At 39.6% G+C, this 16,880-nt stretch overlaps 1 long non-coding RNA gene across 1 annotated transcript in view; it reads left to right on the top strand.

Annotated features, from left to right (window-relative positions):
• Positions 1-16,880, top strand: part of LOC125962659 (uncharacterized) — a 101,157-nt gene continuing 84,277 nt past the window's right edge. The window contains exons 1-2 of the long non-coding RNA XR_007474107.1: positions 1-107; positions 956-1,038. This is a non-coding gene — a long non-coding RNA (uncharacterized LOC125962659). The remainder of the gene's footprint in view (positions 108-955; positions 1,039-16,880) is intronic.

Here is a 16,880-nt window from a genome sequence, read left to right as displayed (position 1 = left end):
ACTAGAAATTCTCAAAACATTCCTTCAAAGTATGTATTATCCTTATTTTACAGATGAGAGAATTGAGACAAGGAAATTATATGCCGTGCTCAATATAAATACAACTGGTAAGTACTGGAACTGGGATTCCAGCCTATGTATGTTTGACTCACAAGTCATCCCACTAGCTTGCCCTTTCAGTGGAGAAGCTCATGCAACAGATTCTAGTCTTGATATGTTTGCGGGTGTGTGGGGAAGAGAGAGGAACTTTCCTCTACGCCCAAGGCAGAGGGCATCTATCGGATCCCTAGGCACAGTGTCTGCAATACAGTAGGTACACAAAAAAGTTTTCATGGAAGGGTAAAAGATGAAAGGGTGAAAGGAGGTAAGGGAGAGAGGAAGGGGAAGTCAGCAGAAGTGGAGAAAGTAAGAGAGGAAGAAGGAGGATATAAGCGAAAAGACATAAGGATGTTGATCTATATGGAAAAACCATGCCTTTCCGTGATGGGCAGAGATGTGTGGATTCTGAGGGTCACTCATCCCTTGCCCCTACTGCTGCTGAGAACAATTGCCTCACGCATGCCTCCATTCCACAGTGTAGATGCTACAACCCGAGCCAGCCCCTGACTATCTTGCTGATCTTCCAATCTCTCCCTTGATCACTCAAGCCACACTTATTTTCTTGTTGTTGTTCAAATGCACGTGTACTCCAGATTCAAGACATCTGCATTTGTTCTGCCCTCTGCCTGAAGCACCCTGCCCCTATTTCATGGTCTGCTCCCTCATTTTGCCTGTTTAATCAGGATTTACCTGGCTCTCTCACCAGCAGAATCACCCATCCGATGCTCGAATCCCCCGTAGTCTACCACTTTCTATCCCTTTAGTCTGCTTTATTCTTGTTTATAACATATATGTACTTGACATCATATTACATATTTTAATTTACATGTTTTTATTGGTCATCTTGCTCCACCAGGCTATAACTTCAGGAGGGCAAAGTACATCATCTCTCTCATTCACTCCTGTGTCTTGAGCATCCAGTACTGTGCCAGGCATATGGTAAGCACTCAGTAAATATTTGAAGAATGAATACATGAATAATATATGCATGAAAAATGCTAACTGAATGAATGAATCCCCAAACCAAGAGCAGATGAATCATCTGCTTGAATCTGAATGTGGTGCAAGTGTCCCTTGTTTACAAAGTGAATTTAATGATGCCAGTTATTCACACTACAAAATGATTCTGCATTTCACCAAAGGTTTTATTGGAAAGCTAATTAAAATAGCTACCTTGTTAAGTGCTTTTAAAAATATAATCCAATTTACAAAGTGGTGGTGTGCAGACAGCTTTTCTAGAACATATGAATTTCTTAAAATGAATTACAGGTATGCATAATGACAGTTCTGATTCTGATTTCTAATTCTTGTTTGATGTAGGGACGAAGAAATTGGCTTAATAGAATGCCTCACAGAGGGCTATTTCAATGTTCGTATGTGCATACATTTACGTTACTTTTTAAACTTGTGAATAGGTGCATTAAAATATGTTTGTGCTCCTGGAGAACCACTGGAAGTATTTTCAAGATTGGTACCGGCTTGCTTTGCAAATAGTCTACAATTTAGACTACAGGATTTGAGAGCTCTGTGTTCCAATTTTCATGAATGTTGAAACATTGACTATCAGTGCTGAGAAGGGAAGACAGAAATGCTTCTTAGCTGATGGAGAAGGCTTAAAAAAAATCTTTCTTTAGTGTCCTCAGCTCAAGATAGATGAACTTACACAGCATAGACTATTTCAGTGCTTTATCTAGTGGTTGTGTGTTTCCCTTTCCCTATTCAGTTGCCTTTTTGGTGGCTAAGAGATAATAGTGATGTTTCCATAGAGCAAAGGTAGGTCAAAATGGAATGCAGTATTTTACACAGGTGGCCCAAGAGCTTGCTTCTTGGAAACAGTATTCCAGAAAAGTCTCTCTATTCTAATTGACAGTCACTTTAGTTCTGGGTCTTGAGCCATGATTGATTCCCCATTGCAAAGAGTATTGTTCTGGGCATGGGTAGAATTAAAGAATAACACTTTTAATAGCTATTCATTGAATGCCTATTAAGTACTTTAATTTCAGTCTTTACAACTGTTCTACAGAGCAAGTATTCTTATGCCCATTTTATAGGTAAGAACAGGGAAGCTCAGAAAATTGGTCAGCTTACTCAAATAGTTTGCTAATAAATGAATAATTAAATGAGACTTAATTGCTCAGAGTCTACAAGGGAATATAACTAGGAACTAATCTATATGGGAGAGGTGGTAGGGAGAGGTGGTAAGGAGAGGTGAGTGGAGGTCTCCTTAAAGGTGTGAATCAAAGCTGAGAATTAAAAGATGCAGACGGGCTAGTTAGGGTAAGTGTAGGGAGAGAACATGAACATTCATGGAAGAAATAGACTACATAAGGACATTGAGGCAAGATGGAATTTGGAACTTTTGAGGAGCTAAAAAATATCTCTAAGACTGATGCTTAATGAGCTTTGTGGAAATACAGAGATAACACAGGGCTTTGTAGGACAAGGAAAGAATCGTGAATCATATCTTGAATGCAATGGGCAGTTGTTGAATTTTTTTTTTTTCTTAAGCAGAAGTGATCTGATTGTATTTGTTGACGAAGAGCATAGTGGCTTCAAGTGGATGAGAGAAAGAAGGGATGCATGGATCTTTTAAAATTAATGTTTTCGTTTTCTTTGGATATATACCCAGGAGTGGAATTGCTAGATCATATGGTAGTCCTACTTTTAATATTTTGAGGAACCTCCATGCAGTTTTCCATAGTGGCTGCACCAATTTACATTCCCACCAACAGTGCACAGGGGTTCACTTTTCTCCACATCCTTGCTAATAACACTTACGTCTTATCTATTTGTTGACAGTCATTCTGACAGATGTGAGGTGATACCTCATTTGCATTTCCCTGTTGATTAGTCATGTTGAGGGTCTTTTCATGTGCACCCCAATGTTCACAGCATTATTATTTACCTCAAGTAAATAATATACCTCATAATATATATATATAATATATATATAAAATATATTTTATATATATATATATATATATATATATATATAACCTGCAGTTTTATGAAATCATTTTGGGCACTAGGCTGCTCTCCTTTCCTGTGCCCACAAATATGCTCCTGGGTCAGGAAGACAGTGTCACCTGATGTTTAATTAGTTAAAAAGAGAAATCCCTCAGCTCTGAGCAGAGTCTGACTTTGGACAAATACTTTCCTCTCTCTGAGCCACTTCCTGTCTAAAATGAGGAGTTTGGCTGAAAGATTTCTACATTTCTGTTTCCCTCTGAAAGCCCATGGTTACTGATTACCTTCACTCCAGGCACAGTTTTTCAAAAGTATGTCCAAAGGATACATTTATATTGATTCTGTTTCAGTCAGAGTCCTGCCCTGAAACACAAGTGGTAGGACATGGAGGGCATTCAGTTTACCGCGGAGGTCAGTGCGGAGGTCAGCCAGGTCCCCTGATGTTGCCACTCAGGGCCATTTGTCAACAATTCCTTGCTGTTCAAGGCCTCCAAAGATTTTTACCTGTCCACTTTCTTACCTAAAGTGTCCATACCATCTTATTTTCTCCTTCTCTGCTCCTATCAGAGGAGGGAGTAGGATTCCATGACACAGACGATGGACTTGGAAATTGAGCTGCCCAAGTTTGAATTCTGGTTATGGCCCTTACTTGCTGTTGGCAGATACTTTACCTCTGTGATCCTCATTTTCCACATCTAATAACATCGGTACCTCCTTCAGAGAATTGCTGTAAGTTAGAAAGGTGATACATCGCAGTGCCTAGAATATAGTAAATACTCAGTGAATGTGTTTTTCTTCTCCTCTGCTCCTCACTCATCTCACTCCTACTTCTCATTAGCTTTCGTTTCTCAAAATTGAACTAAGGCATGAAACGTTTCAGAAAAGTATTTCCTGACCTTTCCCTTCCCACAGTCTTGTCTACAATTTGATTTTGCTACAGTGTATTATTATTATCCCCTATGTATTATTATATTATCCGCAATGCTTGTCTGTCCCACCACTGTCCCTCTGCAGGAGACATTTAGAGACCAATAATTACTGATACTTCATCACTGTCTCTCAAGCATACAGGCATACGGTAGGTGTTCAATAAATGTTTGCTAACGTTTACTGCCAAAGAGGATGTTTAAAGAAGGCATCCTCGAAGAGGGATGATGACCAAAGAGGAGGGGAAAAAAAATGACGTATGTCAGGCCAGCTCCTCTAAAGAGATTTGGTATAGAATATGAAGGGAAAATAGAGTAAAAGCAGAATCCATTAACTGGCCCAAATTACATTAGTAATTCTCTACTATGTGACATATAGTCATCATTTAGTCTTTAGTACATGCAATTCTTATATATATATATTTTTTTTTTAAATAAATTTATTCATTTATTTATTTATTTTTGGCTGCATTGGGTCTCCATTGCTGTGCGCGGGCTTTCTCTCATTGCAGTGAGCGGGGGCTACCCTTCGTTGCGGTGCGCGGGCTTCTCATTGAGGTGGCTTCTCTTTGTTGCGGAGCACGGGCTCTAGGTGCACAGGGCTCAGTAGTTGCGGCTCATGGGCTCAGTAGTTGTGGCTCACGGGCTCTATAACACAGGCTCAGTAGTTGTGGCACATGGGCTTAGTTGCTCCGTGGCATGTGGGGTCTTCCCAGACCAGGGATCGAACCCGTGTCCCCTGCATTGGCAGGCAGATTCTTAACCACTATGCCACCAGGGAATCCCCCCAGTACAAGCAATTCTTGACTGACTAAGAAAGGTTTATCAACAGAAGCAAAATTTATCATGTGTATTTACAGTCGATTTGCTCTCCTCCTATAGCTTTTCTTATATCTATGGAAGGGGAAAATGCACCCAGACAGTCTATTTTCTTTATGTCAGTTGAGTCACAGAAGCAAACGTTGGAAGATGTGCTATAAAATAATCAATCATCAGATAAGACTGTTTTGGATGTGGCAGATGTATAAAGTGAAGTAAGATTATTTTTCCAGCTAAAAGTTTGTGTAGTTACAAAAGATTCTGGTGGAACAAATAGATTTATCCAGATCAACACTTGTAAGGAGGTATGATTTCAAAGCAGAAAGGCAGCTGAAAATAGCAGCTAGTGCTTTCCAGCCTTTTCCTCCTAACCCTATTTCTCACCCTCATGCCCAGCACCCAGTAATTGCTTTTCCACGATAAACATCTTTTACTTTCCTTTTACTTTCCACATTTTATTTGGCCAATGTCTGTTTTAAATATCATGTCACAAGTGAGCAGCAGTAGTAGCAGCAGCGTCCTAAGCAGTTACTAGAAAGGAGGTGCCTTCTCTGTATTCTTGCTGAGTGTAATTACACTGATTTTGCTGATGAAGAAACTGTAATGCCAGGTGATAAGCTGTATGTCCAGGTTGGTACAGCTTAGAGCTTGGGTGTCTCCCTAGAGCTTTCTCATTCCAGTATGCGCTAGTATTTCTCAGATGTAAACTGACAAGCATTCAGTCTGCGGGGATGGTAACTTCCTATAAACTGGACATTTAACATCTCATAATGCATCTATATCCTGAAGCCAAGTGCATGGAAACCTATTAAACTCTGCCCGTGTTCAGAGGCCCATAGCATCATCCTCTTTGCATATATTCCTCCCCCTCCTTAGAACAAGTTTGCTCCTTTATGCTCTGGCTAATTCCAGTTTATTCTTTGAAAATTCCATGCTCAGCTGTCCTATCCTCCAGAAATATTTTCTGATACTCCTTGCCCATCTCTCTCCCCTGCTGCCAGTATGAACTTAGTATCCTTCCTTTGTGTTCTGTGCACCCCACCACGTGCCTAATTCCAAACGTCTTCCTTGACTTACAATGGGGTTATGTCTCCATAAACCCATCGTAACTTGAAAATATTGTTAAGTCGAAAATGTGTTTAATAACCTAACCTACAGAACATCATAACTGAGCCTAGCCTACCTTAAATGAGCTCAGAACACTTACATTAGCCTGAAGTTGGGTAAAATCATTTAACACAAAGCTTATTTTATAATAAAGTGTTGAATATCTCATGTAATTTACTGTGCTGAAAGTGAAAAACAGAACGGTTGTCTGGGTACAGAATGGCTGTAGTGTATTGGTTGTTTACCTTTGTTTTTGAGTGGCTGACTGGGAGCCTCAGGCTCACTGCCGTGCCCAGCACGAGGGATTATCAGACCATATATCACTAGCCCCAGAAAAGATCAAAATCCAAAATTCCAAGTACAGTTTCTACTGAACATGTATCACTTTTGCACCATTGTAAAGTTGAAACATCATAAGTCAGGAACAGTGTACAGTACTTGACCCATTATGTAAAAAATGTTTTTTCTCCCAGGGCTCTTATTTCTTTAAGGGCAGAGGCCATATTTTATACATCATTTAGGGATACATATTCCCAGATATATCAATATCTCTAGAACCTGTCGCAGACCTTGGCTGGCAAATAGACCATATTAATGCATGTGAAGATAAAATAAGAATAGGTAGCATTATAGTCATCTGATCCATGTAAGCAGTTTACATGTAGACTCATTTAAATCTCATAACTTGCAGGTGAGATTAAAACTGTTAACAAGGATCATTTCTAGTGAGAGAGAGAGAGAGGACAAGAAATATGCACACAAATACATGTGCATATACATATACATAAACACACATACACAACTTACCTGTACAAACACATGCACATCATAGAGCTGGGTGTTTTACTTAATCATACACTTGATAAGTTTTCAACACAAAGTTTTCAACACAAAGAGATTGGCACCTTATTTAGCCACATTGTTAAACACACAGTGCAGATCACAGGTGGTTCTCTGCCCTCTGTGTTCTTCCATAGACGGTGTTAGAGTTTTCAGTCCTGGGCGTCACACTGACAGTCAGGACATTGAAGAGCCCGGAATGTAAGCCACGTGGAGAAATGATCTGAGGCTGTATCGTGCGTAGAAGAGAATGCTCTGGGGGCACATGATCACTTTGTTCAAATATCTAAAGCACTGTCATGAAGAAGAGTGTCTGGATTCATCTTGCTTACCCCCGGGGGGTACGAAACTGGGACTGATGGATAGAAACTTCAGGGAGGGAGAGAAAATGCTGCTCAGTCTAAGGACAGATATCTGGCCTGAAAGGTCTCTGCCACTAGATCTTGTGCTCCTCAGAACAGAGGCTTTGGTTCACGTCAGGCACAGGAACTCAGACTGGCTGTCCCCCTGACAGGTATTATCATATTTCACAGGGGTCTTCTGCTGTGGGTAGGAGAAGATACTACAGGACCACCATGATCTCATCTAAATATAACTTTTAATAGAAATTGTAAAAAGTCTAGTTGGAGTACCATATGCCTCGGAAAGAATTTTATTTCTACTAATGGTAAAACTACTACTATACTACTACTACCACCACTACTATGATTACTATTACTATTGATTTGCAGGGTAGCTACTGTGTAAAAGGTACATATGCCCTCTGCTAGACACTTTGCATGTTGCATGCACTATGTCATTTAACCTGCACAGCAATCCTGAATGGTCCGTGCTTTCAACCCCATTTTGCAGTTGTGGGGGACTGAAGCTCTGGGAGGTGAAACCCTCAGCTCCTGGTTGGCCAGATAATAACGCTCAAGCCCATGTATGTCTCACCACAAAATTAGTTACCTGTCTGTTTTACAGAGAGGGTGGGGGAGAAGAGAAGAGAGGAAAGGAGAGGCGAGGAGAGGAAATCAAAGCAGAGGAATAACATGTGATAATCCTAGGCTTAAATCAGATTTAATTTGGGAAAAAGTGATACTCTGTTCCTGAAATGTTCTTTCTTGAGTACCTAGGTGTACATTGCTGGTTGTGTAAATTGCGGTTATCAAAGACAGATTGTTTAATTATTTCTATGAGGAATCCACTTGATTCTGTGGCCACTGCATCCTTCATAGGAAGAGCTGCCTCACAATTGCATGAGAACAGGTCAATTTATGTGTATGGCTCACACACATCTTCTCCAAAGGAGAAATCAAAAGGGACCTATGTAGGGTAAGTGGAAGAACTTGAATAGGAATTGGAAAATCAAAGTTGGTGAGAAGATTTGGAGATATTGTCAGTACATCAAGAATAATAAAATTAAAGATATCTGAAAACAAATGATTGTAAGCAATTTTAATAGAGATAGTCTCTTCCCCCAAGGGACGTAAAAACCCAAGTTGGATGAGCTGATTCAGATAATTCTGCTAGCCTCAGTGGAATAATATATGGAAATATATAAGCAGTACGCACGCCTTCTTTTTGTTTACACACACGATGTTCTCTTTATGTGTCATACATTCTCCAGCCATCTTTCAAGACCTGCACCCCAACAAAGTCTTTATTCACTTCTCTGATTCCTGGTGTTTTCTCTCAAGATCCTGTAGATGTTAACCTCTGCATCACAAAATTCGATTCAGGATCATGTGCTGTCTTGTCCTACTGGATTTTTTTCCCTCTTGACTCTGGTTTCCTTTCCTGTGCAAGTGGCGAGAGATGCATATAGCAAGTTACAGTATCACTAGGGAAATGCCAGCTGGGGGTCTTAAGCAGCTTTACAGGGTATTCTAACTGTGAAGAATGCACTGAATCTGGGCAAAACAGAAGCACACAATCTCATTGTAAGGCAGGGAAGAAACATCATTCACCAGAATTTTCCTTAAGAGGGGCCCCATATGTGTTTTGAAGAAATAAATAATATGTGGTATGGGTGGTGAGCAGCAAGAAGACACTCAGTGTGGCTCCCAGATTGCCTTCTCAAGGACACTATAGCTCCAGGAGAATTTTTTGCTGTGACTGAGCACCTTGACTGGTGGAGAGATGAAAAATCGGGAGTCAGAGTCTAAATTGTACCAGGCTGCTACATCACACCACTTCAGGTGATACCACTGGCATCAAAGCTAGGAGGTGGCTGTGGAGCAGAGGAATGTCTAACGGAATTTTTTTTTCTATATAGATGCAGGGTTAAGTCCTCGTCTTTATTTTCCTGCCAAACACCTTCAGTCAGTTCTATCGTGTTTGATAATGCTTTTAGGGTTCTTAAGAGTATTAAACAAAAAGAAAATGTAAACTATATGGAAATAGTAAATACTCAACATGTGCTTACTATCTTCTTATGGGAAAGCCAACTTATATCCACTATTCATAAGAAACTAAACACGTTAGTAAAGTTGGTAACAATGAAAAGTCTAAGAAGAGAGTGTGTGTGTGTGTGTGTGTGTGTGTGTGTGTGTGTGTGTGTGTGTGTGTTGGGAATTGCATGAAAAGACCTGTTATAATTAGGTTTTGGGGAGCCTCACAAATGAAGGAGGAGAGCACAGGGATGGTCCACGTTGTCAGTGCTTCAGACACTGTGCACCACCCCTGCAATAGGATCAGCCCTGTCAAAGGAGAGGGGTCCATGTGGGCATGTCTGGCCTCTGTTTCAGCCCCCAAACATTGCTGGGACAGACACATTGTAAATCTGTCTGTCATTTCCTGCTCCTCTCTCTTTTGATAGCCACACTTTTCTTCAAATATGTTTATATAAGCAGTTCTGCTACAGCCAAATCTTTCTGTTGCCTAAGAGTCATTTATCTCTTTGTGACGATCATACTTATCATTTATTTTATTTTAAGGCTTTTAATCTTGAGCTTGTTGTGTTTGTTGTTGCTGCTGTTTTGAGTTCTAGAGACAGGAGACTGGCAATTTATCAAAACCCCAACTATGGGTAACATTCCCAATGTGAAGTGTAAGTTTCTTAGGAAAGGAATCCTGCCTTCCTCATTGTCTGCATCCCCACCCAGAAGAGAAGCTCACTAAACACTCAGATATTCCCTGAGGTCTGCCTGAAGGAAGAGTCTATATTCCATTTCACACATTTCTTACTCAAAAACTTTTGCCTTATTCTTTTTTTTTTTTTTTTTTTTTTGCGGTACGCGGGCCTCTCACTGTTGTGGCCTCTCCCGTTGCGGAGCACAGGCTCCGGACGCGCAGGCTTAGCGGCCATGGCTTACGGGCCCAGCTGCTCCGTGGCATGTGGGATCTTCCCGGACCGGGGCACGAACCCGTGTCCCCTGCATCGGCAGGCGGACTCTCAACCACTGCGCCACCAGGGAAGCCCCTTGCCTTATTCTTAAAGTATATTATTGTTAAGTGCATTTTCTTGTGTTGCAGTAAATTAAAATTTGTAGGAACTTCATCTGTCTCTCTCCAAACACATTTGTAATGCTTGGTATTTTTTATCCTGTTGTTCTCTGGGTGTCATATATCATTATACTACGTAGCATTTCTTAAAGAGAAAACCTACGGAAAGTGTATTTTAAAAAAAAATCCCTTATTAGTATGGCCTGTAGCAACTAAAGCTTGAAATTAGAATTAAGGATTGTGCATTTTGATGCAGGCGATCATACAGATACATTAACATTGTGGCAAAGGTTTTTCTTTGCAGGCACAAAGTCGTCATTAGGAAATATAATACTCATTTTTTGCTTGATTAATTATAGCAGAGGCATAATAAAATATATATTGTGTGTTGGAGCATGCACCATTTGCAAAATTATAAGTCATGGATAAGCTGAGGTATGAATTCAAAGCATTCTGTAAGACACAGAGTAAGTATGAAATTTGCTTTTTGAAATACTTTTGGTAAAGAGAATGTATGCACTTAAAACATGAAGAAATACATCTTGAGAACGCAATTCAGTCTAAAATAGTCTAAGTTTACCTCCCACCTTCTCAAATCTATGGCTTTCAATATGTGTAACTTTGGAGGATATTCTGATACATAATAAAGAATCCATAACACATAGCATATAATATAAATGTAATGATAGCTAGTATTTTCTAATAATAGCAAGACTTCCCAAAAATGCCAGACATCAGGCTAAGTGTTCTCCATGGTTATCTGATTTAATCCTCACTATTCTGCCTAGTAGGTACTGGTGTATTATTATTATTATTATTATAAAACTTTAATTCAATGAGATGCACCTATATTAGCTGTATAACTTCGTAAGTTTTGGCAAATGTATATATTTGTGTATCTGGTACTCTAATCAAGAAAGGAATATTTCCATCACCCCAGAAGTAGATGCTATTTTTATCTCTAATTCCCAGATGAGAAAAAGTGGGCTCACTAGAGTTATATAATTTGCCCAATAAATAGGCCAGTAATAAATAGCAGAGTTGGTAGCCAAATCCATGCTCTTCCTTATACTGTACTAGAATACCCAAGGCTTAGCTCCAACATATGTGGACTTTCGTGTGTGTGTGTTTCAATCATGGTAGGGTTTGGAGAGGAAGCAGGAAGCTGACATCTAGCAGTATTTTTTTTAAAGTGCTAATCATTAGAATATCCTAGCTGTGTAAAGACAGAGATTCATGCTCCATCCTTGATTTAGCAGACTGACGTCTGGGCCTAAAACCTGTATTCTTTTGTACGCTCCCTACGTGATCCTGATACCTTGTATTTATCAGGATAGTCTATGTAATGCTGTGGTAACAAATTAAACATGAAATATCAGAAACATATCACATTAAATTTTATTCTTACTCAACAAATCCACTGCTTGGATGACTCTCTAAAGAAGATGTCCTCTTTTTTTATTTTTTCCTTTATTTTTTTGAGCTTTACTGAGATATAATTGATGTGTAACAGTGTGTAATTTTTAGGTGTACAACATGTTGATTGATACACTTAGGTTTTGCAATGAGATTATCACCACAGGTTAACTAACGTCTCCATCATGTCACATAATTAATTTCCATTCCTTTTTTGTGGTGAGAACATTTAAGATCTACTCTCTTAGCAACTTTCAAATACATAATACAGTATTATTAACTCTAATCACCATGCTGTACATTAGATCCTCAGAACTTACTCATCTTTGAACTGGAAGTCTGTTTTCTTTGACCAGCATCTCCCCATTTCCCCCCAGTCTCTGGTAACCACCGTTGCACTTTCTATTTCTATGAGTTTGGCTTTTTTAGATTCCAAGAGGATGTAGAAAAAAGGAAACCCTTGTGCACTGTTAGTTGGAATGTAAATTGGTACAGCCACTTTGGAAACGAGTATGGAAGTTCCTCAAAAAATTAATAATAGAACTACCATATGATCCAGCAATCCCACTTCTGGGTGTATATCCAAAGGAAATGAAAACAGAATCTTGAAGAGATGTTTGCATGCCCCATGTTAATTGCAGCATTATTTACAATAGCCAAGATATGGCAACAATTTAAGTGTCCATCAGTGGATGGAAGGTTAAAGAAGATGTGGTACATACATACGATGCAATATTATTCACAAGGTGTCGTCTTTGCAGAAACATCCAAGATACTCCTTCTTTGACTCTGCCATTTATGTTCTTGCAAGAGGCAAAGAGAAGAGCTGAAGGGTCATGCAGTAGTAGTTCTTAAATCTTTGACAAGTCCCTTGGTCAGACCTCACCCCATGGCCCTCTTGGTAGGGAGCTGAGAAACGAGGAGTGGGACATAGGTTTGGGGAGGAGAGTGAATGTCTTTACCACAGTCAGGTTTTGAGAATCATTTACCTCTAACTTTCTTTCCTTCTCTGGAAGTTTGTGGCTATGATGTAGTATAGATAGATTTAGTCTTCTGTTTTTGTAGGAAGTAATGCCCTTATTGTGACAACTCCACCGTGGCACGGGGTGCTTGTTCTTGTTTTCTCTTCGACTATTGTGCGCATGAAAAAATGTGAACCTATTGAATTGCTGCTGACAGTCCTGCCACCAGTTCCCTTTGTTGCTCTTTAATTCTTTCAGGATAGCATTATTTAAGTTGTTCCTAGCCAGATGGTTTGTATTCCCAGATAGATGCCAACTTAATGCTTGCTGATACTTAGTACGCAAAGGTTTTAAGGTTCTAGCCTCTAGAGGTTATGAGGCAAAGTGAGTCAGACTGCCTAGCTTCTGCTCCAAGCTCCATCATTTACTAGGTATGTGAGTTAGGTAAGTGACTTAACCTCTCTGAACCCAATTTCCTCTTGAGTAAAATGGGGGTAATTATAATTTCTACCTCATGGGACCGTCGTATGTATTAAAAATGATAATCCACGTAAGTGCTTACTTAGCACAGGAGCTGGCATATGGGGAACAACCAATAAACTTTATTTATACAAAGTTTATAGAGTAAACCTTGTTTACTCTATAATGGGATGTCCTTAAGACCACTGATCTGCCAATATCTAATAAAAAGAAATGCCTGTGCATTGTCTCACTCAGTGAAATGGATTTCGCCATTATTATGCTGAGAGAGAAGCCTTTTCCCATGCCTTCAAATTAATCAATTTCATTTCCCTACCTTTCTGTAAAGCCAGCTTTGACCCTGTCTTTCAACTCTAAATGATGATTTTATGAAAGTTAAAAGGAAATCAGCAAAATGGTACTTTTCTGTCAATGAAAAGTCTATCAGCCAAAAAAGGGTTGTGAACAATAACTCACATTTCTCCTACTCTCTCCTCCATGAAGCTGCGTGTTATCTAGCAACAGGAGGATGTTAAATCACCCAGTGTAAACTTCCTTTCCCCCGAGTAGCAAGTGCGCTATTTTCAACTTTCTGTTGTGACACCCTTTTTGAGGTTGTGTCAGCGTGCCTATTATCAATTTACCTTTTCACAAGCTGTGTGCATGTACTTCGAGTTTATTGAGATCTCTTCCCCGAGACTGTCTGGGCATTTCTCTGGATGTCCAAGTTGGATCTGTGCTTGAAAATGTGCTTTCTTACTCAAATACGAATATAATACAGCCTCCGCCTACCTAAAAGACTCGTATATTGGCACATAAGTATATAGTAGCACATTCAGCATATATTCCTGGACATTCTCAAGTAATATCTGTTTAGCTGTGTTTAACTGATCACTTACAAAACCAATTTGGCCATGAAAAATTTATTTTCACAAAAAGGGGTGTTTCAAAGAATGATATATTTGGCAGGATCATGGGCAAGATTGATGATGACTTAAGCTATAGAACTTGGCCTGTTTCTCAGTTTAGAAAGATAATAATAAAGAAGCTATTGCTTGGTCTGATCTGACTTTATAAAGCCAGTGGGGACCATAAGCACCTAATTCTAATCTGCTCCCCAGGGCTGGGACTAGGGCGAGGAAAGGGAGGCTCTTGTCATGGGTGTCACGCCATTTATGAAGGTACCAAAAAGGTCACTAATCCAGATAATATTTTAATGCAGTATTTTAAAAAAATGCAAAAAAAATTTTTAAATAAAGGCAAGATCAATATTACTAATGTTTTGCTTTTGCTTTTGGTGCTAATACGGCTCTGTACAGTAGTTACTGTTATTGTCTCTACATAAAATTTTGATAGTTTGTCTACCATGGATTTTTTGTATGAATTTTGGTATTTTAAAAGAGTGCATTGAAATACTGTGGGCCTTGATTGCTGAGTTTCTTGGAGCCCTTTTGACTTTATGCCCAAGGCAAGTGCCTCATCACCTCACTCACTCACAGACCACCTGGGGAGGGAAGAGCAAACTCATTTTATCTTGTGCTGAGGTTCTGCATAAAGTCAGCATAAAGAAGGGATGGAACATCCATGTACACAGCAGCATTAATTACAATAGGCAGAAGATGAAAGCAACCTGCATGTCTATCAACTGATGAATGGATAAGCAGAATGTCATATATACACACAATGGAACATTATTCAGCTTTAAAAAGGAAGGGGATTCTGACACATGCTATAACACAGAGGACACTTGAGCACATTATATTGAGTAAAATAATCAGTCACAAAAAAGACAAATACTGTGTGATTTCATTTCCGTGCAGTATCAAGGGTAGTCAAACTCATAGAAACAGAAGCTAAGAATGGTAATTGCTGGCACTGGGGAGAGAGAAATTGGAAGTTGTTATTTAATGGGAATAGAGTTTCAGTTTTGCAAGATGAAAAAGTTCTGGGGATTGATTGGGCAACAGTACTGATCTGTGCACCTAAAAATGGTTAAGATGGTAAATTTAATATTATGTGTATTTTATCACAATTGAACATTTAAACAAAAGAAGGAAGAAATGGCAAAGATCAGGGACAGAGAAGCACATCATCAGAAGCAGAACTTGAGAGTGGAGACAAGGAACCATAATGCCAGGAAAGGGAGGAGAGAAACTAGAGCTTGGGCGAGTGGCCTGGGTGAACATAGCCGCAGAGCTTCTGTCTGCTGTTGGAAACAGGTGCCTCAAACAGATGCATCAGAACACGTTCGCTTCAGGTGTCTTTTCTGGCTCTGCTTCTTCTTTGGCTACTTTCTTGGTGAAAAAGTCTTGAAATGTAAGGTATGTTTTGATTAGAGATCCTGTCTGTTAATGTACCCCTTCACAGTGCTGATGGACTGGCTGCGATGGGCAGTGCATTTTGGATGCTTTTACAGAGTAGCTAAGACTTATTTTTCTAATAACTCTTTCATCAGCAGCATCTAGTTTTTCCATTAGGAAAACTAAAATAGCTTGTGGAATTGCTTTTTGTCCTTGTACAATAACAGACACTGCAGTGAGCTCGTCGCTTTGGGATATACGTAGAATATGATGTAGATACAATGAGAAAAAAAAAATTCTCTTCACTCCACACCCTTTTGGCAGAAGGGCATTTGTTGACATCTCCTTCAAGTTTCCAGGTCAGAGAGCATCTTCCCTTGTGTGAACAGAAAAGAGATAATTTATAACAACATATGCTGAAATAATGGACTGTGATCTCTTTGAGGGCAAATAACACCTATAAATAATTTTGATAACTCACAAAGAACCTTGGCCATACTTAGCATGGCTCTTTGTGTGTGTGTTTTGGTTTGCTTTACAATTTTTTCACCTGGATGCTCTAGATGCTTCTTTTTTGTTACTGAAGTGGGGAGACACTCTAGACGCTTCTTTTATTGTAGGGGTCGGTTGTCAGGTTAGGCTAAAATTAAACTGTTATAATAAATGCCCCCAATCCTAGTGACTCAGAAAATGGAGGTTCTGCTTTCTCGGATGCTGCATGTCCGTGGAGGGTCAGCTATAGCTCTGTCCTCTGTCATCTTTAGTCTGGGACCCAGGCTAATAGAGCAGTCTTCCTTTGGTTGTCATTACCTAGAGTACAACAAGGCGTGACGGACAAAGCTTCTGCTCAGAAGTGACACATCGCTTGGTCCATGTTTCATTGGCCAAAGCAATTCACTTGGTCCTTAGAGTTTAACAGTGTAAGTCTGTAAAATCTTCCTTTAGGGAGGACCCCTGTAGCAACAACAACAGCAAAAGAATAATCTACAGTTGGTTGAACAAAGGGAAAGAGAGCCAACAACTCTATAATTTTCCAAGAACTTTTATATACTGTTCTCATTCAGTTGTCATTCAGTTTTGACCACAACCCTATGAGTTCCCGCTACTGTTCCAATAGGTGAAGAAGCTGAGTTCAGGTTGACTCAGAAAGCTGTCTAAGGTCACAGAGTTAGAGCTGGTGTTCGAATCCACACCCAACTAACTCAAAGGCCATGTTCTTCCCAGGACAACATAGTGATGTCCACACTGGTGTGTGGACAAAGTGAGGCCTAAAACCCTATTGTGAAAACCATTTTTTCAATAATACAACCCAATATGAATACTCATATTAATTGATTAAGCAGGTGAAAAGCATAGCATGTAAAGATTGGTGGAAAAGGTTAAAGTTCTGGAAGCAGAGTGGTACTAAAAATAGCCAAGTTACTCCACGTCATGCATTTTCCATATGAAAAAGCATGAGCCTCACTGACCATCAAGATAAGGGTGATCCAACTCCTTTGAGAAAACTAATTTTAAAAAATCACTGTATTTCTGGAGCATTGGAAACAGGACTAAAA

The sequence above is a fragment of the Orcinus orca genome, chromosome 20 (assembly GCF_937001465.1).
Source record: "Orcinus orca chromosome 20, mOrcOrc1.1, whole genome shotgun sequence".
Lineage (NCBI taxonomy): Eukaryota > Metazoa > Chordata > Mammalia > Artiodactyla > Delphinidae > Orcinus > Orcinus orca.
This window is presented reverse-complemented; position numbering and strand designations above follow the sequence as displayed.